At 44.2% G+C, this 13,457-nt stretch overlaps 1 protein-coding gene across 2 annotated transcripts in view; it reads right to left on the reverse strand.

The window, feature by feature from the left end:
* The window catches only part of GRM5 (glutamate metabotropic receptor 5), a 307,982-nt gene that overhangs the window by 37,675 nt on the left and 256,850 nt on the right, over nucleotides 1-13,457 (reverse strand). The window lies entirely within an intron of this gene.

Raw genomic sequence — 13,457 nt, forward strand, 5'->3', positions numbered from 1 at the left:
AAATGAAAAATGCAAGCCATGGTTGCCAGCACGGTCTCTGGCATTAGTAGATTTCCAAAATGTATTCTTCATAATGACGTTTTTGAAACGGTTGAGCATTTGCAGGGTTACCAAACCTCACCAAACCGCAGCCTTTTTTTTCCCCACGAGATCTTGCAAACCTTTACAGAAGAACTCTGAAAAGTGGTCAAATAGATTGGTCTCATGAAAAATCCCTAAGCTATCATGATTTGCTCATAGAATTCAGGAATTTCTTTTTTTTCCAAACAAAAATATTTTGGGGGTGCAAGGACTCAGCACCTGAAAAGATGGATGATGCTAATCTAATCCTTCTCTTTGCCTGAATAGTAGATAAATGACAAGCGCGCCTTAATCAGACTGTTTTTTTTTAATGACTGATAAATAATGGATAACAACTGCCAAACTTAATTGAGAATGGAGAGTTACAAGAAAAAGAAAACTCTGAGTGCTGGGGCTGAGTTTTAAGGAATAAAATTGTGCAGATTCAGGTGGATGGCCACCATTCTTCCATGGAGAGAATCAACCCAATCATCGAAACCATCTTGCCTCCATCTGAGGCTCTCCATTTGTCTTAGGTGTCAGGTTATTCATGGACTGGCAGAGACATGGTAACAAGGTCAGCCAATGAATAGGCATAGCAACTAAATCAGCCAATGGGAGCTGAGACAGACTGGAGCCAGGGCGTGTCTTAGTCTGCAGCTTCTGAGTCTGTGCAGAGAATTGAAACTGAAACCTGACTGTGAACTTGTCTGCTGATCTGAGCTGAAATCAAACTGTTCTCTGCTGTTGGTATTGTATATAAAGAAGTTAATTAATCCTGCTGAATCAGTTTATCTGTGTGTGCTTCTGGATTTGATTTTTGCAACGAACTCTGACCTTAGGACTCCCAGAATTCCTGACCCACACGAAGGACCCCAGACTGAAAAGGTTTGTGGTAAAGCATCCAAACGCTAGCTTTGCAGCCAGTCAGTGATAACAATAAAATAAAATAAAATAAAATAAAATAAAATAAAATAAAATAAAATAAAATAAAATAAAATAAAATAAAATAAAATAAAATAAAATAATAAAATAAAATAAAATAAAATAAAATAAAATAAAATAAAATAATAAAATAAAATAAAATAAAATAAAATAAAATAAAATAAAATAAAATAAAATAAAATAAAATAATAAAATAAAATAAAATATGTCTTAAGAGCAAAATTCAGAATGTGTAATCAAGTGGCAGTGATGAAGCTAAATCCCGTTAAGACAGGAGCAGCCAACGTGGCACCTTTTAAAAGTTTGCTTTACAAATTGTCTTTCCTGCTGGGTCTTAAACATTTGGAAGACACCAGGTTGCTGACCCACAGCCGTCTAGGGCATTCCAGTTTCCAAAGCAGTGCTCTGTGCAAAGCTGTGATAAAACTGCAAGGTTAAAGGAAGGTAAACCATGCAAAAATATTAGATCTGCATACATACTAAAGGAATTCAAGTTCCTACAATGGACAGAAAAGCAGAAAGGCTGGGCCGGCGGACGAAACTGTTGAAAGAGACGAAGGGGATTAAACTGCATCACAAAAAAATCCACGCAAACCTTCATTCGAGCAGCTAGAAAAGAAAGGCATTAAAGACAGATAAGATTAAGAAACGTTCATCACATCTTCGGGAGAAAGTCAAAATCTTTTCCCTGGTAACGGGAAATGTACTGCATCAGTAGGTTAATGTAAAATCTAGCGATGGGCATCCAGGTAATCCTCAATTTACAACCACAATAGAGTTCAAAATCTCTGTTGCTAAGCGAGACGGTTGTTAAGTGAGTTTTGCCCCATTTTAAGACCTTTCTTGCCACAGTTACTGAGGGATTCCCTGTAGTTGTTAAGTTAGTAACACGGTTGTTAAGTGAATCTGGCTTCCCCACTGACTTTGCTTGTCAGGAAGGTCTCAAAATGGGATCACGTGACCCCTGGGACACTGCAACCGTCATAAATACAAATCAGTTGCCAAGTGTCCGAATTTTGATGAAATGACCATGGGGATGCTAACTGTCTTAAATGTGAAAAAAAATCTCACTTTTTTCAGTGCCATTGTAACTTCGAACACTCACTGAATGAACTGTTGTAAATTGAGGACTCCCTGTATTCAGTGGTGGGATTCAGCCGGTTCGGGCAAGTTTGGGCGAACCGGTAGTTAAATTGTTGGCTGGCCCTTCCCTTCCCTGCCCTTCCCCTTCCAGGAGTTCCCATGCACCCCAGTTTGGATCCCAGGTATGTGCAGGGAGGCTTACTAGACCCAAAATGGGGCATGGGGGGTGTGGTGCCCCCCCCACCCATGGCCCATTTTTGCTCCCACAAGGCTGGAGGAAGGCCTGCTAGGCCCAAAACGGGGCTCAGGGGGGAGGCACGTTTCCTCCCACCCGCGGCCTATTTTTGCTCCCGGGGGGTGCAGGAGTCCGAGTGCTGTCTGTCACATCCCCTGGCCATACCCACCATGGCCACGCCCACCCAGCCGATCATTAGGGCAGAGAACTGATTGTTAAATTATTTGAATCCCACCACTGCCTGTATCCCAAAAGAAAGCAACCTTCAACTACTGTTTCTATGAAAATCCCATTCTGTTAGGACCTCAGCTCAGATGTTACCAAACATTCCATGTTACCCTTAATTTCCCATATCTAAAACAACTAATAAACTCAATTTAAACCTGAGCTCTCTCTTTCATTGTTTAGTCATTTATCTACTTCTGTGTGAGTAACCTTTGGGGGAAAAAAAAACCCATTGAAGTTAGAGAGTTTTGTGTAACTGCTGCATTGCTTTGCAAAAGTGATTTTCTTTAATAAAAGATCTACACCCAAAGGTCTATCTAGATACTGGGGGGAAAAAATAGATGACATACTTTTATTGGTGTTCAGAAACGCTTTAGAAACACTTTCTTGAGCCTGGTTTAGCTCAACAGACAGAAGCACTGTAATTTAACACCAGCTGTCTGCAATTAAAGTAAGATCGAATCTCGCCAGGCTCAAGGTTGACTCAGCCTTCCATCCTTTCTAAGGTAGGTAAATTGAGGACCCAGTTTGTGGGGGCAATAAGCTGACTTTGTATAAATATACAAAAGTATGAAGGCTATTGCTTAACGCACTGTAAGCCGCCCTGAGTCTCCGGAGAAGGGCGGCATATAAATCAAATTTAAAAAAAAAACAAACAAAAAACTTTCTGAGCTCTATTCAGAGGATAGAGTTCAGAGGAAGAACTCCAGTACTCCCTGCCCCAGTTTAAATGGGATTTCTCTGGACGCATAATTGATAGAACAGAATAGAATAACAGAGTTGGAAGGGACCTTGGAGGTCTTCTAGTCCAACCCCCTGCTCACGCAGGAAATCCTACACCACTTCAGACAAATGGTTATCCAACATCTTCTTAAAAACTTCCAGTGTTGGAGCATTCACAACTTCTGGAGGCAAGTCCTTCCACCGATTAATTGTTCTAAGTGTCAGGAAATTTTTCCTTAGTTCTAAGTTGCTTCTCTCCTTGATTAGTTTCCACCTGTTGCTTCTTGTGCTGCCCTCAGGGGCTTTAATGAATAGGTTGACCTCTCCTTCTTTGTGGTTGTTTAAGACAGCTATGATGAACCAGTTCAGATGGAAGATCAAATTGTAGAGCCCTTCTCCATTTGTTAAAAACGTGCGCGGCCCTGTTGTGAACTGGTAGTAAAGGTAAGTAGAACCCACCCCTAGTCCAGGGGTGGGTTCTACTTACCTTTACTACCACTTTCTATCCTAGTGTTTTAACTACTAGACCAAACCGGTTCTCTTTTAAGGTGGACAGCAAGTTGACAGCAAAGTGCCTGCAAGCCCACACATTTTTAAAGAGGCAGAAAATTACAATATATGCATAATTTGATTTCTACTCCTAGGAAGAACAGCCATGGCACAAGACTGAAGCTGGGCTGATTCAGGGCCTGCAATGCCATCCTTTAACCAACAGAGGGGAGTAGAGGGAAGGGAAATTTAGGAGTGAGCTCCTCCTAAAATCCTATTTTTATAGGAAACCCTTTGTCCTGAAAGGCTATTTGATGCATGATGGAAGATAATTGTAGGAGTGCTTCTCATTTTATGCATATAAGCCACCTCCATCCATGGCAAATTGTCCTTATTGTGCAGAGAAAAAGCAGAGGTCAGCAGTGAGGAGGGGTCGTTTTTCTTCCCACCTCTTACTGAACGGGAGATACAGGTCGTCCTCGACTTATGACCACAATTAAGCCGGAATTGTACATTGCTAAGCGAGACACTTATTAATCGAGTTTTGCCCCATTTTACGACTTTTCTCGCCACGTTTCTTAAGGGAATCACTGCAGTTGTTAAATTAGTAACCCATGTGTAAAATCAGGGATCAGCAACCTGCAGCTCTGGAGCCGCATGTGGCTCTTTCACCCTTCTGCTGTGGCTCCCTGTCACTCAAAATAGGAGTCACAACCGCCAATGTGCGATACCGGCCGGCACATAATTTATTGAGCTTTTCAACCCCCGGTAGGCCAACCATAGATAAATCCAAGAAAAGAAAAGTTTCTGAAGAAAACAGAACATTTAATTCAACTGCATATTTTTGTGGCCGCTCAAAAAATAGTGAGGCACGGGAAGGTTTTTGTGGCTCCCGGTGTTTTCTTTTCTGTGGGAAACGGGTCCAAATGGCTCTTTGAGTGTTTAAGGTTGCAGACCCCTATGTTAAATTAATCTGGTTTCCCCATTCACTGGGCTTGTTAGGAGGTTGCAAAAAGGGAATCCCATGACCCTAGGTCGTAAACGTGAGTCAGTTGCGAAGCATCCAAATGTAAAGCACATGACCATGGGGATGCTGCAACGGTCGTAAGTGTGAAAAACGGTCCTAAGTGCCGTTGTAACTTCGAACGGTCACTAAGTGAAGTGTTGTAAATTGAGGACTACCTGTATTTGGTACAGATCAGGAGCCACCTCTAGGTGAGATGGGAAGCACACAGGTAGTCCTCAACTTACAACCAAATGTTTAGCAACGATCTGAAGTTTACCTCCACACTGAAAAAGCAACTTACAAACGGTCCTCGCACTTACAACCGTTGCAGCATTCCCACGGTCACATGATCAAAATTCGGACGCTTTACAACCGGCATGTAATTCTGAAGGTTGCAGCGTCTCAGGGTTATGTGATCACCACTTGCGACCTTCTCAGCAAAGTCAGTGAGAGAAGTTTTGCTTAACGACTTTCCAACTCACTTAACAACTGCAGTGACTGGCTGAACAACCGTGGCAAAAAAAATGGGTCATGAAATCAGGTGTGACTCACTTTAATGATTGCCTTGCTTAGCAGGAGATATTCTGCTCCCCGTTGTGGTCATAAGTCAAAGAACTACTTGTACAAGTCTAATAAGGAAATAAATGAATAAATCTCGTCTCTTTGTCTTTCCACCCTTAAACTGGGTATATAGCTTAACTTTGGTGCGAGGTGTTTACCACGTGTGATTTTTAATATATGTCTGTATCGTGTCTGTCAACTCGCAAAGCATCCCTGGCCTGTACTCGAATTGCCATAGGCAAGGGGGATGGGAAAACGGTGGAGCAGCACGGCAGCCAAAAACAAAAGCACATTCCAGACATATCTCTCTCAAGGCTGTCTCCCAGGATTACCCACAGCGGCTGGAGGGGAGTGATCTTTACAACCCACGAAATTGCTCCGTTGGTGAATGTGACTGATGACACACCCTGAGGGGGGAGGAGAAACAGGGTCAAGCCTGGGGCGTAAATTACGTGAGGTCAGAGTTGGCTTCACTTGGAACGTGCTGACATGAACGTGCTCCTAATAAATAACCGGATTTCTTTTGAAGCTTGGCTCGAGGCTCATGATTTAATTAGGGCATCTGTTGGAACCCTGACAGTGTCTTTTTATTACTGGTGTTGCTTTAACGGTTGATTGACAGCTGCCCAGAATTTGATATGAGATGGCCAGCTGGATAAATGTTAATAGATACCACTTTATATGGTATTTAATATGTTGATTGGTTATTTAGTATCCTATGACTATCATTAAGTGTTGTATCTTATGATTTATGATAAAGGTATTTTTATGATAGCCACCATGATACAAAAAAGACGGCCTTGTGCCAGTGAAAATGGAAGTCAGAGTGGGGGGGGGCATGCACTTTCACTGGCAGAGGGCTGCAGGAAGTCGTCACAGCCGTAAACGGGGCCCTGGGGGAGGGGGCTGCACACAGCTCTCCCGAGCTCAGTTTTCTCTGCCACTGCGGGCTGGTCCTTCTGTCAGCGTCCCAGCACTGACATATATAAAGAGAGGAGAAGCTTGAACTTTTGCCTACTAAATCCCTTTGAAGATTCTGTCTCCTCGGAGATGGGAGCGGGGGGGAGACATTCCTGTGATCTGACGAAGAACGGATGAGGAAAGTGGCTTGGAAGATAGCCAATGAGAAGCAGAGAATTGGGGATCGGAAAGGGAGGGATTGGGGGGGTAAAGGTCAGTACTGACCGCGAAAGAGCCAGGATCAGATCGCTATGCTCAATAAAGAGAAAATTTCCTCAAAGATCGGCAGTTTGGAAATTCATTTATTTTGAGATAGCATCGAAACCTGACACCTTCACTAGTTCCAGGGCAGCCCCGTGGGCCAGATTTAAGCACCCCATAGGCTGGATCCAGGTCCCGGGCCTTGAGTTTGACATCCCTGGTTCAGTTTAACGAAGAGGAGGACTAGGGGTGACATGATAGCAATCTTCTAGTACTCAAGGGACTGTCAGAAAGAAGAGAGGGTTGACCTCTTCTCCAAAGCACCCGAGGGCAAGCCAAGAAGTAATGGATGAAAGTTTATCAAAGAGAGATCCAGTCTAGAACTAAGGAGAAACTTCCTGACAGTTAGAACAATTAACCAGTGGGACCAGCTTCCCTCCAGAAGTTGTGGCTGCTCCATCACAGGAGGTTTTCAAGATGAGACTGGACAGCCATTTGTCCGGAATGGTACAGGGCAGGGATCTGCAACCTTAAACACTCAAAAGAGCCATTTGGACCCGTTTCCCACAGAAAAGAAAACACCGGGAGCCACAAAACCTGGGTGGGCGTGGCCAACTCGATGTCATTAATTTTCACCAGTCACATGACCCCCCCCCCAAGCCATGCCTACCCAGCTGGTCATTAGAGCAGAGAACCGGTTGTTAAAAAACACCGGGAACCACAAAACCCTTTGGACATCTCTCCCTCCCTCCCTCCTCTCTTTCTCTCCCTCTCTCTCCCCCACTTTTTCTGTTTCTCTCTAACTCTGCTCCAGCTGCTTCTCCATCCCTGCCCTCGCCCTTACCTTCTCAGGCCAGGCAAGGAGTGACTGGGAGGGGAGGGTGAGGGGTGGGATCACCCGACAGAGAGCCACAGCAGAGGGCCCAAAGAGCCACATGCGGCTCTGGAGCCACAGGTTGCTGACACCCGGTATAGAGCCTTCTGTCCAGGGCAGAGGGAGTTAGTCTAGAAGACCTCCAAGGTCCCTTCCAACCTCATTGTTCTATGTTCTTTGTTCTGTTCCACTGAGACGGATATTTCCTCAAGGATCTTGGTTTTGGTGTTCAATGTCTGTAACTCTAGTAATTACTGATGGACCAAAATAAATAAATAAATAAATACAACTTTTGCCCTGGAGAACTGCTTTCTGTCTGATCTCAACTGTTCCAGCAGATGCAACGGTTATATGGATCTCCCTACTGCCTAGAGAACACAACAGTGTCTTCATCAGGATCAGTGGACACATCCAGTTTTTACAAACCCTTGAGCTTTTCTTTCTTTTTTCTTTTTGCAAGAACAGCAGAGTAATGCAAGCAGGCAACACATCATTTACAAATAGGAAATGTTGCCATGGGCTTTCATTGCTCACTTTTCTCATAATCGTGTAGATAGATGGTTTGGTAGACCCAGGGGCTGGCTGCATTTGCTCTCATCCGGTATCTAGCCATTCTGGCTGGTCTAGACCATGTAAAGAATAGACTTATATACCGCTTCACAGTGCTTTACAGCCCTCTCAAAGCAGTTTACAGAGTCAGCCTATTTCCCCCAACAATCTGCATTCTGACCACTGTGCCACCATGGGTGGAATAAGGGGTGGACAATTAATTTTCCCAAGAGGCCACATGAGAAATGAGGACTCTTGTGAAGAATGTTCAGCTGAATTGAATTCTCAGCTCATTATAATACAACCACGAGCTGGTGAGGATCGAACCCCTGGCAGTCGGCAGAATTAACCTGCAATACCGCATTCTAACCACTGTGCCACCACGGCTGTGTTAGAAGATGTTTGTAAGAAACAGTAACCCCCACACAGTAAATATATCCCTCTGCGCAGGCGTTTGCAAGTTGTTCGGCTTCCATGCTGATGTTGACAGCTGGCAAAGTTTTATGTAGAGCATTGACCTCATCGCTTTGACAATCTCCTACTCCAGTTTGGCAGTGCCATCAATTAACATCACATCAGCACAATGTTAATGATGGGGAGGGGGGGGAGTCTTTGCGACCTGCTGGTAGGACTTAAGTAGCAAGTTTCTTTAAGAACTGGCATGATTCATCCCCTTACAACACTTTGTACTTTCTATATATAACCACTTCATTCCAATTCACGGGTATTTTTTTCCCCCCTGCCTTGTTTTGTTTTGGCTTCCAGTCACTTCAGCATCGGCTCGAATAGATTCATGAACCAACTGCCAAACATAACTTAGAGATATAATTTATCTTTTGGGGAAAAGTCATTTTCGACCAGTTGATTATAGGATCAGTGGGCCTGTGTTCCTAGACTTTACAAGAACAGTCTACAGAATTTGAGTTCCATGCAAGACTTCGTGCTGTCCGTGTATTTATTTATTCAACTGGTACTAACTGTTGTTAGTTGTGAAGTCATGTCCGACCCATCGCAACTCCATGGACAACATTCCTCCAGGCCTTCCTGTCCTCTACCATCTCCTGGAGTCCATTTAAGCTCACGCCAACTGCTTCAGTGACTCCATCCAGCCACCTCGGTCTCTGCCGTCCCATTCTTCTTTTGCCCTCAATCTTTCCCAGCATTAGGCTCTTCTCCAGTGAGTCCTTCCTCCTCATTAGGTGGCCAAAGTACTTGAGTTTCATCTTCAGGATCTGGCCTTCTAAAGAGCAGTCAGGGTTGATCTCCTCTAGGACTGACCGGTTTGATCGTCTTGCAGTCCAAGGGACTCGCAGGAGTCTTCTCCAGCACCATAGTTCAAAGGCCTCAATTCTTTGGCGCTCAGCCTTCCTTATGGTCCAACTTTCACAGCCATACATTCCAACTGGGAAAACCAAAGCCTTGACTATATGCACTTTTGTTGGCAGGCTGATGTCTCTGCTTTGTAGTAGTATTTCTAGATTTTATTTATTTTATTTTTTAATTTTTCTCAGATGATGGATGTGTTTATCCCAAACATGTCACTAATGACCAACCCACAACCTCTGCTGGAAATTGATTCCAAGCTTCCATTCCTTTTTCTGTGAAGTCATACAGTACTTCCTAACACTCAGACAGACAGTGAGGAGATTGAGGAGGAACATGGGCCAGTCCTGGAGTCTGGGGAAGGCTCTGATGAGGGCTCTGCGTCAGAGGCAGAGAGGGGGCCAGGGCTGTCTGACAGTTGTCAACTGTCTTCTGAGTCAGACATCAGTGAGGCAGAAGAACAGCTGGGGCCTGTTCCCAATGTGCACATGCACAGAGTTGCTAGCGAAGGGAACAGCTAAAGAACAAGGGTCGACTAGGGAGTAAAGCCACAGATGGATGATGAAGGGCCCCTCCCATAGGAATAAAGAGGAGCGAATGGGAGGGGAGTTTGCAGGAGACAATTAGTTCACTTAATTGGTTTGTGACTCTCCGAGACTTCTTGCCAAGTTTTGAAGATATCGGCCTGGCAGCTCTCCAAGCCAGATAAGGTCTGTGACTGTAAATTCTCCCTTGAAAGACTTTGCTGGATGTGAATGAGAGAAATTCACAGTAACTTAATAAAAAGGGGTTTTTGTCGGGACAAGGAGTCTGCTTCATGCTCTTGGGAAGCCTAGGTCAGAACAGATAGTGCTTGCAGATTTGGATAGAAAAATCTAGAGACCTAAACTCTCCCCACAGATTCAGAAGCGAGACTATTCTTTGCAGCTGAGGTTGCACTTTTTATTTTATTTTTTTACCAATATTTTAGCCACTGAGTGCAATTAAGACTCTAAGGGCAATTTCCATTCTCCATTTATGTTGTTTTTTTAATAAAATGAATATATGGTCTACTACATGCTTTAGTTGCAGTAAAACAGATGCATTAAATCTTTTTTTCTTTTTAAAAAAGCAGAAAATTGCACTAATGATGTCAACGGTTCAAACCTGAGGCTTGATAGGCCATCGAAAAAAGACTCGCGAGTATTTACATTTGGGCAATAGGCTTCACACCATTAATTTTAGCAGGGCAAGGAGCCCAAGATCAAGCTATCATTTGGCGTCGCACGACGCTTCACAACAGCTTAGTTTTGTTAGTTTGTGGGAACTTTAAATGATGCTTAAAAACAGTTTTCTCATACTATTCGGCGATACTGCTGCCGTACCATCTATTTTGGCCTCAGACTTGAAAGCAGCCTCGGCTTTCAGTTTATTTATTTCACTGACTTTGTTTTGCAATGCAAAAATGGACATTTTTTGAGCTAATGGAACTGCTGCTGTAGCTGAATGACCAGTCTGGGATGGATTTCTGTGGGAATCAGGTGGCCATAGTATATGTGTAGATCGGCCTAGTTGGTTGGACACGTGTACGGAGCTTGGCACCAAAATAATCTGAGTAGGAAAAGCGGGTTCAGCTAGATGACCACTGGAGAGACTCTATTTAGAATGGAGGCTGTGTTTGCAAGGCATAGACATCTCCTTGTAGAACATTCCTGAGGACTGAGGTAACCTCTGATAACGGGGAGATGGGCCTCTCGGCTAGCAGAAGAATATGCTGGGAACGAAGCCAAATATGATAACATAGCAAGAGTTAAGTTTTGTTTCTGCCTTAGGTATCGCTTTCCTAGAATTCATGTGATTTACTGTAATATGGTAGGATGTGAAAGTTATGTCCAGATATGGAGAAAATCCTTTGTATCACGGATGTAATATGAGAATGTATAGCTATAACCATGCCTTCTGATACGCCCTCTACCCTTGTTTAATAAAAGAGAAGTCTGGAGTCAGCTCGAGGCTCTCTCATCCCGAGAAACACTTGTCCTGTGTCTTCTCTAATCTGGACCTCTCATGGGGAGCCCACAAGATGATCGTAACAGATTTCTATTTGACATGATAGCAGTCTTCCAATATTTGAGGGGCTGCCACAGAGAGGAAGGAGTCAAGCTATTTTACCAAAGCACCCGAAGGCCAGACAAGGAATAATGGATGGAAACTGGTCAAGGAGAGATTCAACCTGGAAATAAGGAGGAATTTTCTGACAGTGAGAACAATCAACCCATGGAACAGAAGTTGCCTTCGGAAATTGTGGGAGTTTCAACACTGGAGGCTTTCAAGAGGAGACTGGTCTGCCATCTGTCATAAATGGTGTAGGGTCTCCTGCTTGGGTGGGGGGTTGGACTGGATGACCTACAAGGTCCCTTCCAACTCTGTTAATCTGTAAATCTGAGCCGCTATTCTCTGGGACTTTATGCTATAGCTTTGTTTAAGTGCCAAGATAGGGCCCAAAGCTTGTATACTTTGATCACAAGAACCTGGTGATTCTCTCACCATTTTTCCAAACTTTTCACTTCAGTCATTTCCCCTCATAAACAAATCCCAATCTGATCAACAAGGGTGTCTTCCAATATAATTAATTAAAAGCAAATTCTTACCAAGCAAAGAGGGTTTCGGCACCAGAAATGGCACACGGCCAACCTCTTTTAAATCTCTTTCCCCTTCTGATAACGACCACTTTTCATTCTGTAAACAATGCCACGTCTCCTAATGCTTCTCATCTATGGCAAGAATTTATAGTCTCCAGTTGTTTCAGATTAAAGTCCCGTAAGCCTCAGGCAGGGGGCACAGGACTCAGTGGTCAAAGACACTGAGCTTGTCCGATAGAAAGCTGACAGCCCAGGTTCAAGATCTCAACACTGCAGAATGGGGTAAGCTCCTGTTATTTGTTCCAGCTCCTGCCCATCTAGCAGTTCGAAAGCAGGCAAATGCAAGTAGATAAATAGGTATCATTTTGGTGGGAAGGTAACAGCATGCTGTGCACCTCAATGTATAGTCATGTTGCAGAAATGTCTTCGGAAAATGCTCGCTCAACTAAGAAACGGAAACCCTAGAGTTCGACACGGGACAGGGGAAATCATTACTTTTACCTAAGTAAAAAAAAAAAGCAATCCTAAATTGCATTAACAGAGGGATACAATCAAGATCAAGTGAGGTACTAATACCACTCTGTAAAGCCTTAGTAAGACCACACCTAGAGTACAGCATCCAGTTTCAGTCACCACACTATCAAAAAGATGTTGAGACTCTGGAAAAAGTGCAGAGAAGAGCAACCAAGATGATTAGGGGACTGGATACTAAAACATATGAAGAACAATTGCAGGAACTGGGCATGGCTGGTCTAGTGAAGAGAAGGACCAGGGGAAACATGATAGCCGTGTTCCAATATTTGAGGGGCTGTCCAGTGGTGGGATTCAAGTAATTTAACAACCGGTTCTCTGTCCTAATGATTTCTTCCAACAACCAGTTTGCCAAACTGCTCAGAAAGTTAACAACCGGTTCTCCCGAAGTGGTGCGAACTGGCTGAATCCCACCACTGGGGCTGTCACAGAGAGGAGGGGGATCAAGCTATTTTCTAAAGCACTTGTAGGCGAGACAAGGAATAATGGATGGAAACTGAACAAGGAGAGATTTAACCTGGAAATAAGGAGAAATTTTCTGACAGTGAGAACAATCAACCCATGGAACAGAAGTTGCCTTCGGAAGTTGTGGGAGTTTCATCACTTGAGACTTTCAAGAAAAGATTGGACTGCCATTTGTCAGAAATGGTGTAGGGTTTCCTGCTTGGATGGGGGGGTTGGACTAGATGACCTATAACCATGATGGTGAACCTATGGCACACGTGCCACAGGTGGCACACGTAGCCATATCGGTGGGCATGTGAGCTCAGCTCCGATGCACCAGCTGATTTTCGGGCCTTATGGGCCCACCGGAAGTAGGGAAACTGGTTGTTTCCTGCCTTTAGAGGGCCTCGGGGGCGGGGTGGGGAAGGCTGTTTTCACCCTCCCCAAGCTCCTAGAAAGGATCTGGAGCCTGGGGAGAGAGAAAAACGGGCCTATTGGGCCCACCGTGCCATCGCATGTCAGGAGCGGGGGGGGGCGGGGGCAAGGAGGCCTAGAATTATGGGTGAGGGCACGTGTGCACACGGCCCCCCTCCCCCCCACTCCTGGCATGCAATGGCAAAAAGGTTA

The sequence above is a fragment of the Pantherophis guttatus genome, chromosome 5 (assembly GCF_059756535.1).
Source record: "Pantherophis guttatus breed Tessera chromosome 5, ASM5975653v1, whole genome shotgun sequence".
Lineage (NCBI taxonomy): Eukaryota > Metazoa > Chordata > Lepidosauria > Squamata > Colubridae > Pantherophis > Pantherophis guttatus.